Source organism: Haliotis rufescens, unplaced genomic scaffold, assembly GCF_023055435.1.
Source record: "Haliotis rufescens isolate VD_foot unplaced genomic scaffold, xgHalRufe1.0.p SCAF_16, whole genome shotgun sequence".
In the NCBI taxonomy this organism is placed as follows: domain Eukaryota; kingdom Metazoa; phylum Mollusca; class Gastropoda; order Lepetellida; family Haliotidae; genus Haliotis; species Haliotis rufescens.
This window is the reverse complement of record NW_025963846.1, coordinates 27,405,052-27,426,826: the sequence shown is the minus strand read 5'-3', so window position 1 is coordinate 27,426,826 and position 21,775 is coordinate 27,405,052. Positions and strand designations below refer to the sequence as shown.

At 41.6% G+C, this 21,775-nt stretch overlaps 1 long non-coding RNA gene across 1 annotated transcript in view; it reads right to left on the bottom strand.

Annotated features, from left to right (window-relative positions):
* Positions 1-19,693, bottom strand: part of LOC125381024 — a 29,765-nt gene extending 10,072 nt beyond the window's left edge. The window contains exon 1 of the long non-coding RNA XR_007221642.1: positions 19,513-19,693. This is a non-coding gene — a long non-coding RNA (uncharacterized LOC125381024). The remainder of the gene's footprint in view (positions 1-19,512) is intronic.
* Positions 19,694-21,775: the final 2,082 nt, after the last annotated feature.

Sequence of the window (21,775 nt, the reverse complement as noted above, 5' to 3'; positions counted from 1 at the left end):
TGTCAACAATAGTGAGTGAGTGAGTTAGATATAACATCGCTTTTAATAGTATTTTCCAGTTATATCACGTGTCAGAAACAAGGCCAGAAGTGATTCAGGTCTCCGACATAACCCACTTTGGTGAAACCCACGAGCACGGGTATGGTGCTGACAAACCAAGAAACATAATCGGGACTCGAACCTACAACCATAGTTTTTGAATGTGCCCAAGGTACACGCACACAGCGAATTGTGGCGCCTTAGTCGACTGGGTCACCCGTGACCCCATTGTGAACAATAGAGACGTAATGATACCATTATTATTATTATTATTATTATTATTATTATTATTTTCACACGATTGTAGGATTATTTCTGAAACGTTCGCAGTTGGGCGGACAGGGATTAATGAAGTGTCAACGCGCATGTTGACGGGGAATTAGCTCTTGGGGGAATAAAGGAGAAAATCGACATCACTGTCCCGGAACGCTTTATGCACAACATGTAAACAATTTACAACTGATGAATACTAACTGACAGAACCACATAACTTCACCGGTGGTGCACGATGACGTCACAGGAAACGCCCGAATGAGATTGCCAGGTGTGGAGGGGAATCCACGCGGGAAAATAGGTCACACTATCCTGACTAGATTTGTCGTGTGTGAGCAATGAACCCTATACAGTTAGTGCAGTATACCATAGGGGATGTAGTATTCATGTTAGAAATAACCAAATAGTTTAATGCTAGGTAGAAATACAAAATAACACTGACATGTTTTATTCAATACAATTTGAGTAAATCTGTAGAATTAAGATATTATCACATATGTGACAGAAACGTATTTTCAGTAATGAAAATATTAACTACTGTTTTATTAAAAAGAATACCGTAACTTATGCCGTGTACTCCCGGTGACTCGTAGTCAATTTACCACCTTTATATTTCTTTATAACTTACCTATTGGTCGTGGAATGGGGGAAATGTTTATTCCCAGCTGGGTTCCTATCGCATGGTCGGCACGTGGGTGCATTTTGGTTTCAAGTTCCGGTCAGAGCGTTTGATAGGAGCGTTCTGATTGGGTGACGGGCGGATTCTTGACCAATCGCGTCTAGTATAAGTACGGGAAGAGGTCAGAGGTCGGTTGGCGCGGCAAATATAAGGGGGCTTGACACCTGGGGTAGACTGTCTTGCGTTATCGGTTGATCGATACAGGTGAGGTGACAGCACCACTCATAACTCCGTGACGGAGTTAGTTCCCAGTAGATCTGTGGGGATCTATGTCCAAATGTTCTTTAATAAAATATGAGAGGAATTTGGTAGAGTTAAGACTCTTTGGGAAACCGGTAAGATAGTGGACGGGACGGGTGATATTTTACGGAAGTGCAGTGCATAGCAGGGATGCAGGATTATCTTGGGAGTGATGTAGGGCAAACTGGCTAGGTAGAAAAGTGGTCAAAACGGCATGTTGGGTAATTTTAGGATTTTGAGGGTGGGGGCTAGGTTTATAATTTGAGTTTCCTTGATTTATTGAATAAACTATATATTTTGTTACTCTGACTTTGTTTATTTATTTTTCTAATCACTCCTCTTCATCCTAAAAGAACTGGGAAATAGGTCGGTTGTAGCTTAAGAATGACGAACACAACGCAAAGCATGAGACATTGTTTGTGACAGCCGTTCCTTTTACATTTGGTGCCGTGACCCGGATTGTAGATGTGAAGTGTTTATTTTTTGTGTAGGGTACATAAGAAGTTAGAATAAATGGAAGCTACTTACAATTTGTCTGGCCCCTCTGATTTATTAGTACCCTCAGTAATAGAGGACGCTTATCATGATGTCTCATCTGTCAGTAGGTTGCCATATACCTCAACACCTTACCATGGTTCACAACAGGTTATCCAGCCACTATTGATAGATCTTGGGGAGGGAGACCTGGAGCAGGTACACGCTGGTCCTACCGGTACAGGGAATGTGACATTTCCAAATTCTGGTGTGGATTCCCAGCAGCTGTCAAATCCTGGTGGTAACAGTAGTAGATCTGTTAGGTTTGAGTCATCGCAACTACAGGGTGGGCAAGGTCAACCATCAATGATACCAGCAGGTACAGTCCATATGGGTAGCACAGTGGGAACAGCAAATTCTTCCCCATATCAGAGTAGGGTTAGGGAACAAAGTTTGCAGAGTTTCAGGGTTCAGAGACGGGAAAAACAACCTGATACGTTTGATGGAAAAAAAACAGAGTGGCAGGATTATATTGATCATTTTGAGCAAGTAGCATGGAATGGTTGGAATGAGTATGAAAAAGCTCAGCAATTGTTAATGGGTTTGCGTGGTACAGCACATGCTTTACTTAGTAATCTTATTTATGGTCAGCTGAGCAATTTTGTAGCAATAAAAAAATTTCTGACACAACGGTTCAATCCAAAAGAGAGGAGTGTAGCATATCGCTGCGAGTTCCGAAATAGGCGTCAGGGCAAGGACGATTCGGCTTCTGACTATGGGTATCAGCTTCGTAGATTAGCTTTGCTTGCTTATCCTGAAATCCCATATACTTCCCTTGAGCTTCAAATTATAGATCAATATGTTTCTGGGCTAAACAACTTCGAGATGAAAAAAAGGGTAACTTTTAGTCATCCCCAGACTCTAGAACAGGCTATATCCTATGCGGTGGAGTATGAAGCAGTTGAGGACAGTAGGTTCAAGAAGCCATTTGGTACATCAAGTAAAATTTGCGCTGTCAAATTGGAAGAAACATAAACCCAAGATCAAGCAAACAAAGGGCTTATTTTAGAGGCAATAACCGAATTGATTGATCAAAAGTTTGAAACATTCAAGCAAACTATGCTGAAGCTGAAACCAAATTATGAAATAAGAAGGGGCGCTTGCTTCTACTGTAAAACAGTTGGTCATTTTGCTAGGGAGTGTTCAAAATTGGAGAAAAACAAGGACAATGCTGAAAAGGGCACGACCACTGTGTCGGGAAACTAATTTGGGCTGAGGTGACGGCCGACACTTCAGCTCAGTCTTGTCAGGTTCAGGAACCTGAAGGCCTAGCTGAGAGTAGAGATATTTTTGAGTTGCCTAGTGGTAACAGTGAGGGGTCCCCAGGCCGTACTAAGGAAATTGTCTATGTACCTAATGTTCAGGGGGATCAAAAGTGCCTTTATGCAAATATTGCATTGAATGGTGGTCAAAGTTCTATGCTTATTGATACAGGTTCTCCCATTTCTCTTTTGTCCAGACAGGAATTTGCCAGACTCGGTTTTTGTCATGATCTGCTGGTGGAAAGTGAAAAAAATCTGGTTACGGCAAAGCATGAGACATTGTTTGTGACAGCCGTTCCTTTTACATTTGGTGCCGTGACCCGGATTGTAGATGTGAAGTGTTTATTTTTTGTGTAGGGTACATAAGAAGTTAGAATAAATGGAAGCTACTTACAATTTGTCTGGCCCCTCTGATTTATTAGTACCCTCAGTAATAGAGGACGCTTATCATGATGTCTCATCTGTCAGTAGGTTGCCATATACCTCAACACCTTACCATGGTTCACAACAGGTTATCCAGCCACTATTGATAGATCTTGGGGAGGGAGACCTGGAGCAGGTACATGCTGGTCCTACCGGTACAGGGAATGTGACATTTCCAAATTCTGGTGTGGATTCCCAGCAGCTGTCAAATCCTGGTGGTAACAGTAGTAGATCTGTTAGGTTTGAGTCATCGCAACTACAGGGTGGGCAAGGTCAACCATCAATGATACCAGCAGGTACAGTCCATATGGGTAGCACAGTGGGAACAGCAAATTCTTCCCCATATCAGAGTAGGGTTAGGGAACAAAGTTTGCAGAGTTTCAGGGTTCAGAGACGGGAAAAACAACCTGATACGTTTGATGGAAAAAAAACAGAGTGGCAGGATTATATTGATCATTTTGAGCAAGTAGCATGGAATGGTTGGAATGAGTATGAAAAAGCTCAGCAATTGTTAATGGGTTTGCGTGGTACAGCACATGCTTTACTTAGTAATCTTATTTATGGTCAGCTGAGCAATTTTGTAGCAATAAAAAAATTTCTGACACAACGGTTCAATCCAAAAGAGAGGAGTGTAGCATATCGCTGCGAGTTCCGAAATAGGCGTCAGGGCAAGGACGATTCGGCTTCTGACTATGGGTATCAGCTTCGTAGATTAGCTTTGCTTGCTTATCCTGAAATCCCATATACTTCCCTTGAGCTTCAAATTATAGATCAATATGTTTCTGGGCTAAACAACTTCGAGATGAAAAAAAGGGTAACTTTTAGTCATCCCCAGACTCTAGAACAGGCTATATCCTATGCGGTGGAGTATGAAGCAGTTGAGGACAGTAGGTTCAAGAAGCCATTTGGTACATCAAGTAAAATTTGCGCTGTCAAATTGGAAGAAACATAAACCCAAGATCAAGCAAACAAAGGGCTTATTTTAGAGGCAATAACCGAATTGATTGATCAAAAGTTTGAAACATTCAAGCAAACTATGCTGAAGCTGAAACCAAATTATGAAATAAGAAGGGGCGCTTGCTTCTACTGTAAAACAGTTGGTCATTTTGCTAGGGAGTGTTCAAAATTGGAGAAAAACAAGGACAATGCTGAAAAGGGCACGACCACTGTGTCGGGAAACTAATTTGGGCTGAGGTGACGGCCGACACTTCAGCTCAGTCTTGTCAGGTTCAGGAACCTGAAGGCCTAGCTGAGAGTAGAGATATTTTTGAGTTGCCTAGTGGTAACAGTGAGGGGTCCCCAGGCCGTACTAAGGAAATTGTCTATGTACCTAATGTTCAGGGGGATCAAAAGTGCCTTTATGCAAATATTGCATTGAATGGTGGTCAAAGTTCTATGCTTATTGATACAGGTTCTCCCATTTCTCTTTTGTCCAGACAGGAATTTGCCAGACTCGGTTTTTGTCATGATCTGCTGGTGGAAAGTGAAAAAAATCTGGTTACGGCAAATGGTAGGCAGTTGGAAGTCAAGGGTCAAGCCATGTTTGATTTTGAGGTTGATGATCTGTGTTTTGGACACAGTTTTGTTGTGGCTGATCTTGACGGTCTAACTGGCCTTTTGGGTATGGACTTTTTCGAGAAATACAACGGGGATATTTTGACAAGCAAAAAGGTTTTGAAAACAGCTTAAGGCAAAATCAGGTTATTCAAACAAACATCCTCTGGTTGTGCTAGAATAAGGCTTATAGAGAAGGCAAAAGTTCCCGCACAGTCCAAAATGATTCTGGAGTGTAAGGTTGATAGGTTTCCGTTGCTCTTGGAGGAGAGTGTAGTTGAACCAAATAGACATTGGCAGGGTCAAGGGTTGTTTGTAGCCAAAGGTTTAGTGCAACCATGCCTGGACAAGGTAATTGTGTCGGGTCATTGAAATGGAAAAAGTGTCTTTGCTATCTTGATGATGTCATTGTGTTTGGAACTGATTTTGAAAGTGCCCTAACAAATCTTAGGTTAGTGTTTACCAAGCTCCGAGGGGCGAATTTGAAGCTAAAACCAAAGAAATGTGTACTTTTCCAAACACAAGTTACCTTTTTAGGTCATTTAGTCTCTCAAGATGGAGTTCAGTGTAACCTGGAAAAAAACTGAGGTGATAAAAAACTGGCCAAAACCAGAAAACCAAACTGAAATTCGCAGTTTCTTAGGTTCAGTGGGTTACTATCCGCATTTTGTAGAGAACTTTTCAGAGATAGCCTCACCATTGATTGGGCTTACTCGAAAAAGGGCTACTTTTGTTTGGAATGATAAGTGCTAGCAAGCATTTGAGACATTGAGGCAGAAATTGCTTTCGGCCCCAATATTGTCATTTTCAGAGGATCAGGGTTTGTTCGTATTATATACACCTGGAACTTAATTAAACGCAACCCATATTTATATCAATGAGTCAACCTTGTTGCAACCTAACGAAAAATTCCTTTTACATACGTGTGTCTAGTGATGTTCAATGCTTAAAAGAGACACTAATCACAGAGAAAACATGAGTTTGAAGCATACTGATGAATTTTATTATCAAATGGTCACATTTTAGAAAAATACATAATTTGCACCAAAAACAAAGTGAACATTACTTTTTTAACACAGCGGTTACTGAAATTGTTGCTTCAAATTTAAATCAGTGCAATCCTGGAACAATGTCTAAAGAAGCCCAAAACACAGTTTATGTCAATATTTGGTGTATCCTCCTTGTGAACGAGTGACGTCAGCCAAACGCTTCCTCATTCCCTGAATCAAACGTTGAACTTGACGTTGAGGTATTCTAGCCCACTCCTCATGCAAAGCAGCATCGAGTTCACGTAAATTTGGACAGGTGGGTCTCTTTCTCGAACTTGACGGCCTAAAATGTCCCAAAGATGCTCTATGGGATTTAGATCAGGACTTCGTGCTGGCCAAGAAAATGTCTCAATTGCATTCTGATGTAAACATTCGTGATCTGTGAGGTCGGGCATTGTCATCCATGAATATCGGTCTTGTGGCCAATGGATGTTTATCAAAATGGGGAATAACTGCCGTCTCCAAGATATCATGCTGATATCGAGGTCCGTTAAGAGTGCCATGCACACTGATCAAGTCCAGTTTACATGAGAAAGATACACCACCCCGCACCATTACGGACCCACCACCAAAAGGAATGGTTTCAAGGATGTTGCGTTCGGCCATGGCTGTATTTGGATGCCTCCAGACACGTGTACGCCCGTCCACCATGTGCAAAAGGTACCGGCTTTCATCCGAAAAATGAGCTCTCCTCCATGATCGAATGTTCCAGTTCTGACGTTGAGTTGACCACGCCAAACGTCTGTGTTCCTGTGTTAACAGTGGACGTTTGATTGGTCTTCTGGCTCTATACCCCGCTGCCTTCAAACGATTTCGGACGGTTCTGGTTGAAATTGCTCGGCCACCTAGCCACTGTGATCTTAAAACTGTAGCGTTGTCAAACGGACGTCGCCTAACCAGCCGTAATAACGCTGCATCTTCCCGCCTGGATGTCTTTCGAGGCTGACCTGGCCGTGGTTTATCCTTAACTTCATTTGCTGCACGGTATTTTTGCACTAATCTTGCAATTACGGAATGGTGACGTATTCATAATTCTGTGTCATATTTGGTTCGTTTGCGCTTAATTAAGTTCCAGGTGTATATATCAACCATGGGTAAGGGAAACTAGTGATATGCAGCAAACACAGCCACACACACATACAGGCTGACATAGATCAGGGAAACTTGTGATATGCAGCACACACAGCTACTCACAGATACAGGCTGACATGGGTGAGAGAAACTAGTGATATGCACCAATCACAGCTACTCACACATACAGGCTGACATAGGTAAGAGAAACTAGTGATATGAAGCAAACACAGCTACTCACACATACTTGCTCCCATGGGCTAGGAAAACTCGGAATATGAAGCACACTCAACTACTCAGAGATACAGGTTGACATAAGTAAGGGAAACTAGTGATATGAAGCACACACAGCAACGCGCACATACAGGCTGACATGGGTAAGGGAAACTATTGACATGCACCACACACAGATTCTCACACATACAGGCTGACATGGGTAAGAGAAACAAGTAATATGCAGCAAACACAGCTACTCACACATACAGGCTAACATAGGTAAGAGAAACTAGTGATATGCACCAATCACAGCTACTCACAGATACAGGTTGACATAGGTAAGGGGAAACTACTGATATGCAGCTAACACAGCTACTCACACATACATGCTGACATGGGTAAGGGAAACTAGTGATATGCAGCACACACAGCTCCTCACACAAACATGCTGACATAGGTAAGGGAAACTACTGATATGCACGAATCACAGCTCCTCACACATACAGGCTGACATAGGTAAGAGAAACTATTGATATGCACTTCACACAGCTTCTCACACATACAGGCTTACATTGGTGAGGGAAACTAGCGATGTGCAGCACACACAGCTACTCACACATACAGGATGACATAGATAAGGGAAACTCGTGATATGCAGCACACACAGCTACTCACACATACAGGCTGACATAGATAAGGGAAACTCGTGATATGCAGCACACACAGCTTCTCACACATACAGGCTGACATGGGTAAGGGAAACTCGTTCTCTGCAGCACACACAGCTCGTCACACATACAGGATGACATAGATAAGGGAAACTAGTGATATCCAGCACACACAATCTCGTCACACATACAGGCTGACATAGGTAAGGGAAACTATTGATATGCAGCACACACAGCTACTCATACATACAGGCTGACATAGGCTAGGAAAAAATATTAATATGCAGCAAACACAGCTACTCACACATACAGGCTGACAAGGGTAAGGGAAACTTATGATATGCAGCACACACAGCTACTCATACATACAGGCTGACATAGGCTAGGAAAAAATATTAATATGCAGCAAACACAGCTACTCACACATACAGGCTGACAAGGGTAAGGGAAACTTGTGATATGCATCACACACAGCTACTCACACATACAGGCTGACATGGGTAAGGGAAACTATTAATATGCACCACACACAGCTACTCACACATACAGGCTGACATAGATCAGGGAAACTTGTGATATGCAGCACACACAGCTACTCACACATACAGGCAGACAAGGGTAAGGGAAACTTGTGATATGCAGCACACACAGCTACTCACACATACAGGCTGACATGGGTGAGAGAAACTAGTGATATGCACCAATCACAGCTACTCACACATACAGGCTGACATAGGTAAGAGAAACTAGTGATATGAAGCAAACACAGCTACTCATACATACTGGCTGCCATGGGCTAGGAAAACTCGGAATATGCAGCACACTCAACTACTCAGAGATACAGGTTGACATAAGTAAGGGAAACTAGTGATATGAAGCACACACAGCTACTCACACATACATGCTGACATGGGTAAGGGAAACTACTGATATGCAGCACACACAGCTCCTCACACATACAGGCTGACATAGGTAAGAGAAACTATTGATATGAAGCAAACACAGCTACTCACACATACTGGCTGCCATGGGCTAGGAAAACTCGGAATATGCAGCACACTCAACTACTCAGAGATACAGGTTGACATAAGTAAGGGAAACTAGTGATATGAAGCACACACAGCTACACAGACATACAGGCTGACATGGGTGAGAGAAACTATTGATATGCACCAATCACAGCTACTCACACATACAGGATGACATAGATAAGAGAAACTAGCGATGTGCAACACACACAGCTCCTCACACATACAGGCTGACATAGGTAAGGGAAACTCGTGATATGCAGCACACACAGATTCTCACACATACAGGATGACAAAGATAAGGGAAACTAGCGATGTGCAGCACACACAGCTACTCACACATCCAGGCTGACATAGGTAAGGGAAACTCGTGATATGCAGCACACACAGTTTCTCATACATACATGATGACATAGATAAGGGAAACTAGTGATATGCAGCACACACAGCTACACAGACATACAGGCTGACATAGTCTAGGAAAAGATATTAATATGCAGCACACACAGCTACTCACACATACAGGCTGACAAGGGTAAGGGAAAGTTGTGATATGCAGCACATACAGCTACTCACACATACAGGCTGACATCGGCTAGGGAAACTAGTGATATGCATGAGACACTGCTCCTCACACATACAGGCTGACATAGGTAAGGGAAACCCGTGTGAATGCAGCACACACAGCTACTAACACATACAGGCAGACATGGGTAAGAGAAACTTGTGATATGCAGCACACACAGCTCCTCACACATACAAGCTGACATAGGAAAGGGAAACCCGTGTGAATGCAGCACACACAGCTACTAACACATACAGGCTGACATGGGTAAGTGAAACTTGTGATATGCAGCACACAGAGCTCCTCACACATACAGGCTGACATGGGTAAGAGAAACTATTGATATGCAGGAGACACGGCTACTGACACATACTGGCTGACATCGGTTAGGGAAACTAGTGATATGCATCACACGCTGCTCCTCACACATACAGGCTGACATGGGTAAGAGAAAATAGTGATATACAGCACACACAGCTACTCACACATACTGGCTGACATGGGCTAGGGATGTTAGTGATATGCAGCACACATACCTACTCACACATACAGGCTGACATGGGTGAGAGAAACATGTGATATGCAGCACACACAGCTACTCACACAAACAGGCTGACATTGGTAAGAGAAACTATTGATATGCAGGAGACACAGCTACTGACACATACTGGCTGACATCGGTTAGGAACACTAGTGATATGGATCACACACTGCTCCTCACACATACAGGCTGACATGGGGAAGAGAAAATAGTTACATACAGAACACACAGCTACTCACACACACTGGCTGACATGGGCTAGGGATGTTAGTGATATGCAGCACACATACCTACTCACATATACAGGCTGACATGGGTAAGAGACACTAGTGATATGCAGCACAGACAGCTTCTCATACATACAGGCTGACATAGACTAGGAAAAAATATTAATATGCAGCACACACAGCTACTCACACATACAGGCTGACAAGGGTAAGGGAAACTTGTGATATGCAGCACATACAGCTACTCACACATACAGGCAGACATGGGTAAGGGAAACTATTAATATGCACCACACACAGCTACTCACACATACAGGCTGACATAGATCAGGGAAACTTGTGATATGCAGCACACACAGCTACTCACACATACAGGCTGACATAGGTAAGAGACACTAGTGATATGAAGCAAACACTGCTACTCACACATACTGGCTCCCATGGGCTAGGAAAACTCGGAATAGGCAGCACACTCAACTACTCACAGATACAGGTTGACATAGGTAAGGGAAACTAGTGATATGCAGCACAAATAGCTACTCACACATACAAGCTGGCATGGGTAAGGGAAACTACTGATATGCAGCACACACAGCTCCTCACACATACAGGCTGACATAGGTAAGATAAACTATTGATATGCACTTCACACAGCTTCTCACACAAACAGGCTGACATTGGTGAGGGAAACTAGTGATATGCAGCACACACAGCTTCTAACACATACAGGATGACATAGATAAGGGAAACTAGCGATGTGCAGTACACACAGCTACACAGACATACAGGCTGACATGGGTAAGGGAAGCTATCAATATGCACCAGTCACAGCTACTCACACATACAGGCTGACATGGGTAAGGGAAAGTCGTGATATGCAGCACACACAGCTTCTAACACATACAGGATGACATAGATAAGGGAAAGTAGCGATGTGCAGTACACACAGCTACACAGACATACAGGCTGACATGGGTAAGGGAAGCTATCAATATGCACCAGTCACAGCTACTCACATATACAGGCTGACATGGGTAAGGGAAAGTCGTGATATGCAGCACACACAGCTTCTAACACATACAGGATGACATAGATAAGGGAAACTAGTGATATGCACCACACACAGCTACACAGTCATACAGGCTGACATGGGTGAGGGAAACTTATGATATGCAGCACACACAGGTTCTCATACATACAGGCTGACATAGGCTAGGAAAAAATATTAATATGCAGCACACACAGCTATTCACACATACAGGCTGACATGGGTAAGGGAAACTTGTGATATGCAGCACATACAGCTACTCACACATACAGGCTGACATGGGTAAGGGAAACTAGTGACATGCAGCGCACATAGCTACTCACACACACAGGCTGACATGCGTGAGAGAAACAAGTGATATGCAGTACATACAGGCTGACATCGGTTAGGGAAACTAGTGATATGCATGAGACGCTGCTCCTCACACATACAGGCTGACATAGGTAAGCGAAAATAGTGATATACAGCACACACAGCTACTCACACATACTGGCTGACATGGGCTAGGGAAACTCGTGATATGCAGCACACACAGCTACTTACAGATACAGGTTGACATAGGTAAGGGAAACTCGTGTGAATGCAGCACACACAGCTACTCACACATACAGGCAGACATGGGTAAGAGAAACTAGTGATATGCAGCACACACAGCTACTCACACATACAGGCTGACATAGGAAAGGGAAATTAGTGATATTCAGGACATACAGCGACACACACATACAGGCTGACATGGGTAAGGGAAACTCGTGTGAATGCAGCACACACAGCTACTCACACATACAGGCAGACATGGGTAAGTGAAACTTGTGATATGCAGCACACACAGCTCCTCACACATACAGGCTGACATGGGCTAGGGATGTTAGTGATATGCAGCACACATACCTATTCACACATACAGGCTGACATGGGTAAGAGAAACTATTGATATGCAGCACATACAGCTACTCACACATAGAGGCTGACATAGGAAAGGGAAATTAGTGATATTCAGGACATACAGCGACACACACATACAGGCTGACATGGGTAAGTGAAACTAGTGATATGCAGCACACACAGCTACTCACAAGCAGTTCAATAGACTGACCATTTGTTATTCCCGGGAGTGTAACATACATATTAAATATACAATGACACTACATCATAACTTAAATATGAAATCAACTTATGTTACTAATCAGTCGATTTAAGTAAGTGACTCTGGTGCCAGTTTTGTTGTTGAATTCCCTGATATTTTTGAAAAATACAGGTTCACGGCAACGAGCGATAAAATGGTGCACGATTGGTTTCACAATCCGATGCAATTTTGGCAGAATCAGTTAAACTTTGCCATATGGTGTGCAACAACGGGATGTGGTGTATCTCTTTATGCTCCAGGATTTGAACTGAATAAGTCTGTTTTATCATTTTACGTGTACTATCAAATAATCCGTACAATAGGTGGGCATTCGAACGTATTTGTCAGGAATTTAATGTTTCCACGAGAAAAGATTGGCGTCTTAGTGGAGTTAACCATGGTCTAGGTATTCCGTACGCTGGTGCACACTCTGTTAAAGAAGTCAGCGATGAATTACTGAAAAGGGGTCGGCTTCTTCCAAGCTTTGCTCTCTCGAGTATGAGTAGAGAGACGATCGAATGAATAAGGGTGGTGTTGCTTTCACCATCCAAAAGGTTGAGCACTCACCTGGAAATGCTTGGAATGAATTTATATGATAAAACAGAAAATAATTTTACTAACTCAGGAGTTTTAAGATTTAATGAATCAATAAGAACTTATGTACGGGTAGTTCTTGGTGCACAATCGCAAACACGAACGTCCACGGGACGGCGCTAGATGCGCAAAAGCAGTTTGTTGCAAACGTGGAGGATGCTATTAATTCACCAGTTGACATGCCATCTTCTATAAAGCGTTATCAAGATGTATTACATTACGCTCAAGCAAACGTAGACTACGTTTATGCGCCTGGACTATACATGTCTCCTAGTAATATCGAACTTAAGATCGGTCAAGTGATAGGTTATAATAATAAAATTGTGATTGCTACCGATCAACAAAAAACAGGTATAAATTCAGATATTAACGCCGAATTAATAACGCAAACAAACACAGGCGAAACGGGAATAGTCAAGCCACAGTCACCGAAACAGATATCTACTGACGCACAACCACAAGTGCCACCGCAAGTTGCGGCTAAAAATCAACAACATATCGATGAAAAAACAATGCTTGTAGTGGGTGGAGTTGCGGCAGGTTTACTCATGGTTTGGTTAAATAGTTCTTAGCGAACTGATTTGGTTAAATAGTTCTTAGCGGATACGTACAACAGCCCAGTGGTGGTCTTAGCTAATAAATTCAACAGACAGGAAACAATACTCCCTATTATACCGGGAAGTTCAGACGCGGCTTTCCCAGCGAGTTTTCCAAGTGCTGAACCTAATGCTTTTAAATGCTTTTTTCTCATGAGCAATATGCTTATAGAGTTCGGATAGCTTGGCTATATTATTGATGAGTTCTCCCCGCATTGTTTGCATTGCCTTGTCAAGAGCTCGTAATTCCCTAATACTGAACTCCGAGGATGGTACCTGTAACGTGGAACTATTGTAATAGTTATCCAAGATTTCTCCGAGTCCGTCCGAGGCCACCTTCGAGCTTTCTTCCAAATTATCTATGGTACCGAGTTCATCACGCACAGTCCGAAGAACCTTAGTAGTCTTCGCGGAAAGTTTTTCTCATCGAGAGTAGTCTACAAAACCTAATTCATTACGAACAATCTTGACACCGTGTTTAGCGGCTATCGTAGGCAAGGCTAGGCTTACGAGTACGATAATTCATAAGATCAATATCAGGTTTACCACGCAGTCGCAATATTCCTTTACTATCTAATTCAAACTTTGAATAGTCAAGGCCAATAGGACTAACGTCTTTAAAGGTATCGTAATAATCATTAACGGTTGATTGTAAAAGTTCATCGTTAAGATTCATGCCACCAAAGCTGGTTTCATCAGTACCCGCTTCGATTGTACCATGGTTATGAAAATCATCTAGATTAAAATCATCCATTTTTATATTAAACATAAGGTTACATAATTTCAATATAACAATGTCTTCGCAATACGAACGCAAGTTAAACCCACAACATAGACTTCGAGATCCATTAGGGGTCAAAGCAATTCGTCAGTCTGTAACTATAAATAATAACCCTAGTACAATTGATCAGAATCAAACGCTTATGGTTCGCTTTCCTAATCTCGGCGCACAGGATGTCTTAGTTCCGGGAACTGACCGACTAGCATTTACGATTATTTTGACTTCTGCTGACGTTAACGGGGAGCCCGTTCAGAACATAGGTCGTGCTATCGTTAAGAAAGTCGCGATTAAAATTAGCGGTAATGAAGTTTTGAGTATCGATGATAGCGATGAATACAATTGTTACATGGATCTCTGGAGAACGGATAAAGAGCGGGAAAACTTACAATACCAAGGTATTTGTAATCGGAACACATTGAGACTGCGTGTAGATGCTTCTAGTGGTGATAGTACCATTGTAAAAGATCAGGCCGTTGCCAACGCATTAGGTAACTGATTCTATATTCTGCTAGACTTTGAATTACTAGATTCCCACATGCCCTTTTATCAAGCATCACTAGGCGATAGGTTAGAATACGAACTCACTTTTAATGACTACGGTAGAGTAATCTAAGTCACTGGGGTGAAACGGCTAGCTATTCCATTGACAATATCTTGCTGGAGTATGATATGATAACAGATCCCGAATTAGCCAGACAAATTCGTAACCAGTATACAGGTAGTTTAGCCATTTTGTACGATCGCGTACGACGTGGAATATCAATCAAAACGTCCCCACGAGGTCGTTGAAGGGTATTTTAATGTTGTTCGAGGACCCCCCCCCCCCCCTCCCCCGATGCGTTTAAGAGAAATACCGAGAAGTTCTACAATCCCAAGATTACAAAAGTAGAATTGACTACCGAGGGCGTCCCTAACCAACTATATAGTCAAGGAATGCTAGCCTATCAACAGTGGGATGAGATTAAAAAACTTCCTTCTATAAAACAAAACCAAGAAGTTAACGCGGTCGTGAAAGATCTCTCGGGAGTGTATCGATGGGTGAATACCTCACAACGAAGTACGCGCTATGGCTCGACATGCGAACAACGGACGATGTCCAACCTCACGACAGTGGGAGGAGAATAGAAAATGCCAGCGAGGGTGTCACTATACAGATAACGAAGCTCCAGGAATCAGCTGGTAAATTAAACATATATTTGTACATGATAATGGATGCGCAATTTAATATAGAGAATGGAAGATTCGTGCAAGCAATCTATTAATAATGTTTTACCTAAAGAACCGCACTGCGCTATCATATGCGGGCAAACGGGTTGTGGAAAAACAGCTTTTATTCTAGATATTTTACAAAGTCATTATCGGGACGTTTTCGCCCATATTATTATTCTGTGCCCGACTATAAGCGTTAATAAAACATACCTATCGAGAGATTGTGTAATGAATGACAATGGGATACACAAAGTTAACCCGGCGATCGTTTACAAGACTGTTAACGAGTATGTCACGAAAAATACAAAGGAGAATCAACCCTTTTTGTAATAGACGACTGCAGCGCGAGTAAAGAACTAACCAAAAAGAAAGATATGCTTTCATATTTAGCATTCTCCGGATGGCATACTCAACAAAGCGTTTGGGTACTTCCTCAAAAATACAACTCTGTCCTGAAAGATCTCAGAGGGCAGATCAAGTGGGTAGCCCTGTTTCATTGTAAAGACCGAGATTCATTCGAGGAAGGTTTACGCGAAAAATGATGTTCTTTATACCAAGCTCGAACGAGATAAAGTCAGAAAATTGTTAGCTTCAACGAAGCATTGTAAACTCGTATTAAAAACTGATCAACCAGCTGCTTATGCAATTGCTTAACAAAATATAGCAAAATTATAGTAAATACAGCAACTGCTAAGCAAAATTATAACAAAAATGTGGCAAACTTATGGCAAAATGTGGCAATATTATAGGAAAAATATAGCAAAAATACGATAAATTTAAATGTGGCTTGAAATCCTCATTCTTTCGCAATAGTTTATTATTACGGGTTGTATTGGATATGTCATATTTTATTATGTTAGACTTAAATATCTCCTTAGGTATTACATTATGGAATGTGACGAACTCATCGAACAAATGCTCAAAGATGAGCCAGAACAACATGTAGATAAATCTTCAGATAAACATAGAGAAAGACTCGCCGCTTTGGTAGCCTGTGGAAAATGTTCCCAATATTTTGATATTTTGACCGAATTGATAACATTGATAACATGACCGATGAAGAAATTAAAAAAACTGTACGTGCGTTACGAGTCTAGACTGGGAGCTACCATGACTAAAACAATAGGGTCGGCTATATTACAACTATACACAGTCGTAGCTGGTACGTTTCTCCCTATCCCGGCAGAACATCGCATGTATTTATGCGAGTCTCTCGAGAAATACCCATTCATCAAACACGCTTTAAGCTCAGTAAGCTGTGAGTTTCATCATAGCTACAGAATGTTCTTAGCTCCACTCACCACAGCTTTAATAGCGGCTAGGTATTGTCAATTTAAACATACATCCCCACTTAATAATAATGGAGACTCAACAGATTGAACGAGGAAATAACCCCGATTGCACCACAACAGATAGTGAATGAGGAAATACAAAAACAGGCCAGAGCGACGCGGAAAAAAACCCAAAAATCGCGGCTGGAAGAATGGGCGGACTCGCGAGGAAATCGAAACTAATGCATAATAATCCATATATTGATCCGATTAAAACTTGGGCACTAGTAGGAGGTGTTGCTATAGCGGCTGTATGGTTGTTTTATAAGACCGGAGAAGAGAAAACGTCACCCCCGATGTCACAACAACAAGTTCAATTAGAGGTTAGCCCCCATATAATGCTATAAGAAGCATGACTACTCCAGTTACAGACGGTAACATGTTGGTAAACGCATAGCGACTGATTTACGACATCCATTGTCTGAAGAATATTTGATTGCAAAGGCTCATTACCCTGGAGCCATGACATCTATATGCCTTGAAACACTTAATTGCTGTTATTTATAAGATGCTAATCCTATTTGTTAATCCCCATTTTTGTGTACATAGACTGTCTGCCATCCTGAACAGGATGTGTAAGTATGTCACTGATGATTTACTGTTTACATTTATATTTATTACTTACTAAATGTCAGGGGACCTTGGCTATATAAGCCTTGGTCCAGAGAAATTGAGAAAAGAGGAGAAAAGAAAGGTCTTACACCTAGCCTAGCTAGGGTTAGGCTGGGTGCTCCGGGGCGTCTAGACAACAACCACTACCACTATGTGCTGTCCTGATAGCATTCTGTCCAACACCTCTACAGTCTTCTTTATGCGCTTCCAATAGATCTTGTCTGCTGTACCCATGCAGGCATCTTTCACAGAAATATTTCTTTCCCTTATATTTAGTTGATCATATAATAGCCTGTTTAAACTCTTTATCCACGTAAAATGATATTTTCCATCTTTTTCGATCAGAAATGAATTGATTCTTGGAATATGTTCTGGAGCGGAGCTTATCCTGTGAACAACAATTCCTTTAGACGAATGTCCGAAAATATTTATAGCTAAATTATTTTGCTTTTCCACCTTATCAATTTGTGATATTGGTGATATCAACACTCCTTAATGGGTAATAGAAGGTTAGCTAACGTAGAAAAACTCGTACCAAATTTGATGGATAAGACAAAATATATAGTTCACTACAGAAATCTCCAGTTATATCTATCGTTAGGTATGAAACTAAATAAAATAATACACAGAGTTCTAAAGTTTGATCAAAGCCCTTGGATGCAGCCCTATATAAGGATGAACACAGATTAAGGAAAGATAGCCACCAGCGATTTCGAAAAAATCTATATAAGTTCATGAATAACTCAGTATTAAATTTTGGTAATACTATGGAGAATCTAAGGAAGCATGTTGATGTTAAATTAGTCAGATCTAATGAAGAAGAAAGACTAAGGAAACTTATAGCCAGTCCGGGTTTTAACAGAAGCAAGATATTTGATAACGACTTAGCCGCGTTGCATATGCAGAAGAGTAATATAAAATTCAACAGACTGGTGTACGTTGGTATGAATATTCTCGACTTGTCAAAACACTTAATGTATGACTGTTATTACAACGAACTTAAGAAGCAATACGGCGATAGATGCGAGGTGTTATATACCGACACAGATTCTTTGTTGATGGACATACAAACCGAGGATGTGTATGGCAGGAAAAATAGATATGTACGACACGAGCATTTACCCAAAAGATAATCCACTGCACAGCGTAGTAAATAAAAAGGTGTTAGGTAAGATGAAGGATGAATGTGCTGGGACTCCTATAGCAGAGTATGTCGGATTAAGACCTAAGATGTATTCTATAAAGAAGTCCGATAATGGGGAGATAAGAAAAGCTAAGGGTGTTAAGAAGTATGTGGTAAAAAAGCATGTCAAACACGAACAGTATAAAGAATCATTATTCAACGGTAGAACGTTCAAACACGAGATGAACTCTTTAAGAAATTACAATCATAGGACATGTGGATTAAGAATGAACAAGACATCATTATCCCCCATAGATACAAAGAGATGGATTGATAATGATGGTGTAACTACCTATGCTTATAGTAATGGTGGTGATACTGTATCGTCGGGGACTATGAGCAACTCTTCTCGTACAAATGGCCTGCCCGGTCCATGTTTAAGAAAATAAAGAATAGGCTCTCCTTCTTTCATAACCAATCGACTAATGTTATATGTCTTAAGAGACCAAATCGGATCGGTTGCACGACGTAGGCCTCCTTCGAGTTCACCGGGCTGGTATAAATATCTTACGCTTACTCTATCCGGAAGTTTTTGTTCTTTGCCTCTCCGAGGTGCTGAAGATTCTGAAATCACGTACCATATCACGTGAATAAATGGGTGGGCAGGTGACATTGGCTTGTAAAATAACGAGTCTAGAAAGCAAATATACGCAATGATCTTACCAGATTGGGAAAAATGTCCCCTCAGAGTCTCAGAGGTACTTGAGTTCTGTTCAAAGTAGTGTAGACGAATCTCCGTCTGAATCTATTTAGTGGGATTGTTACTCGCCTGTGTCACGACCGACTGCGCAGATCGTCCTATTGCAGTGTGACGTAATGACTCAATCTGTCAACAGCCGAGGCGACCTGACCTAAATTTACTAGTGAGTGTTTATGCAGGGTGGTTACAATGAGAGAGAGAGAGAGAATATTGTTTATTAAAGTGTCACATGTTATATACACTTCGTAATACGATATATACAAAACAGTAAAATATAACATCCGGCCAAATATGACCTACGAGACACTATAAAACATATCAATCATAAAACTATTCAGTTGAAACAGAATAAAACATACATACCTCGTGATGCAGGCGCGGAGCACGGCCGTGGGCGGTTTCAGTGAAGAGCGCACCAGTATGCCAGGATACAGGGCAACTGACTTCGAAAGTCCTTAGTTAAACAGTGCGCTCCCCCTTAACTCCCCCCACAGCGTTGCGCCGCCCACACACCACGTCATACATACATACATACATACATACATACATACATACATACATACAAGTCATACATACATACTTGGCTTAAAATGAAATTGCCTTCTTTTAACCATGTTGTAAATTGATTTGGCTAAAATACATTGGAGCGATTCTTCGTTCATAATAAAAATAAACTTTTCTAAACTACTCATATAATGAAATGTTTTATCTACAGAAGTTGCTTCTTTAGCTAAGTTGTATCTTAAATCATCATAAAATGGACATTCTATTAAAAAGTGACATTCATCTTCAACATAATTTACATGATCATTAGTAGGATTGGCGTGACAATATTTACAAGTCCTATCCAACAGTGGGGTAGGTGGCTTGGCGTAGCGGCCGGTCTCAACATGTAAAGGTAAAATACCACATCGAAAGGATGCTAAAAGTCTTCGATGATCTCTAAAACGTACATGACATAAATAAGGCTCAGCAGTAGGTGATGATTTGTACATTCTGTATGTGCGTAATTTATTGCCATTTGGATTATTCTTGTCATTCCATAGCGCAGTATACCACATATCACAATCTTCAGCAGTTAAGAAACACTTTACACGGTCAACACACTGTTTAATGCTGTATCCACAATAAGGTAAATTTGACAAATTATAGTGAGCTAAAATGTTTACGATTTTTTTATCCCAGGATTGTGATCGGATTTTGGAGCAATTATGAATGATAAGAGGGAGATGATGGGCCTGCATATTCTGAATTCTAAAATATAATCTAAAGCATTCAACGTGCTGTGACACTTTCACAGAACACCAGCCCATGTCCCCCCTCATAGCAGTAACTGGGGCATTTTTTCTTACGCCTAGAAACAAACGACAAGCCTTATTTTGAATTATTTCTACTTCCTTATACTTATTCAAACCCCAAATGCCAGCACCATAAAATAGAACAGGTACAATCGTTAAGATCAATAGGTTTGATACTAGTTATGCTGCCGCTGTTTTGCTGCCGCTGTGTTGTTGCCGCTGTTTTGCTGATGTTAATATAATATGTTATTATATGGCAACATGGCATTTTTCATACCAAACCCATCTCAAACCGAGACCCCACTATGGTTGATATGGGCTATGTAAGTACAACTATATCACAACGACTTCAGTCGTCGAATCAGGATGGCACAGAGTAGTTGATAGAACTGGTTCTGTATGTTATGGGGAGTGAATGACACTCATCTGTTCAGACATCATAAGCTCCCATGCACATGATGTAGTAGGGGCTTTTGACAAACATGGTACATGGTCTCCACGGTAATTCCGAGGTCGAATTGGTCCTCAGGATACTTCCATTTTTGTGAGAATAAACACGGATCGAAACCTGTCGTTCATCAGGGCTCATGCTTACAATCCATGGTTTGTTTGGTCCAGGCTTGAGCATTGAAAGTCCGACCGATTGATTGACCGACCGACTGACCGGTCGGCCCACTGACCCATCGACCCACCGATCCACCGACCAACGGACCGACGGACCGTTTGGAGGGAACTATGTTTTTTCACTCTTTCACTGTGCAGAGCAAGTCGTCAGCTATGAGGTGGGTGAGAGTCACGCCATCCTGTCAGTCTTGACTTGGTGGAAGTCGCTAGGCAAGAATCCTGGTTATGTCATCTCCTGTGAGTCGCAACAGAGATGTGTCCAGAAACAAGACACTACTCCTGCATCAGGGAGTCAACCTGGTAA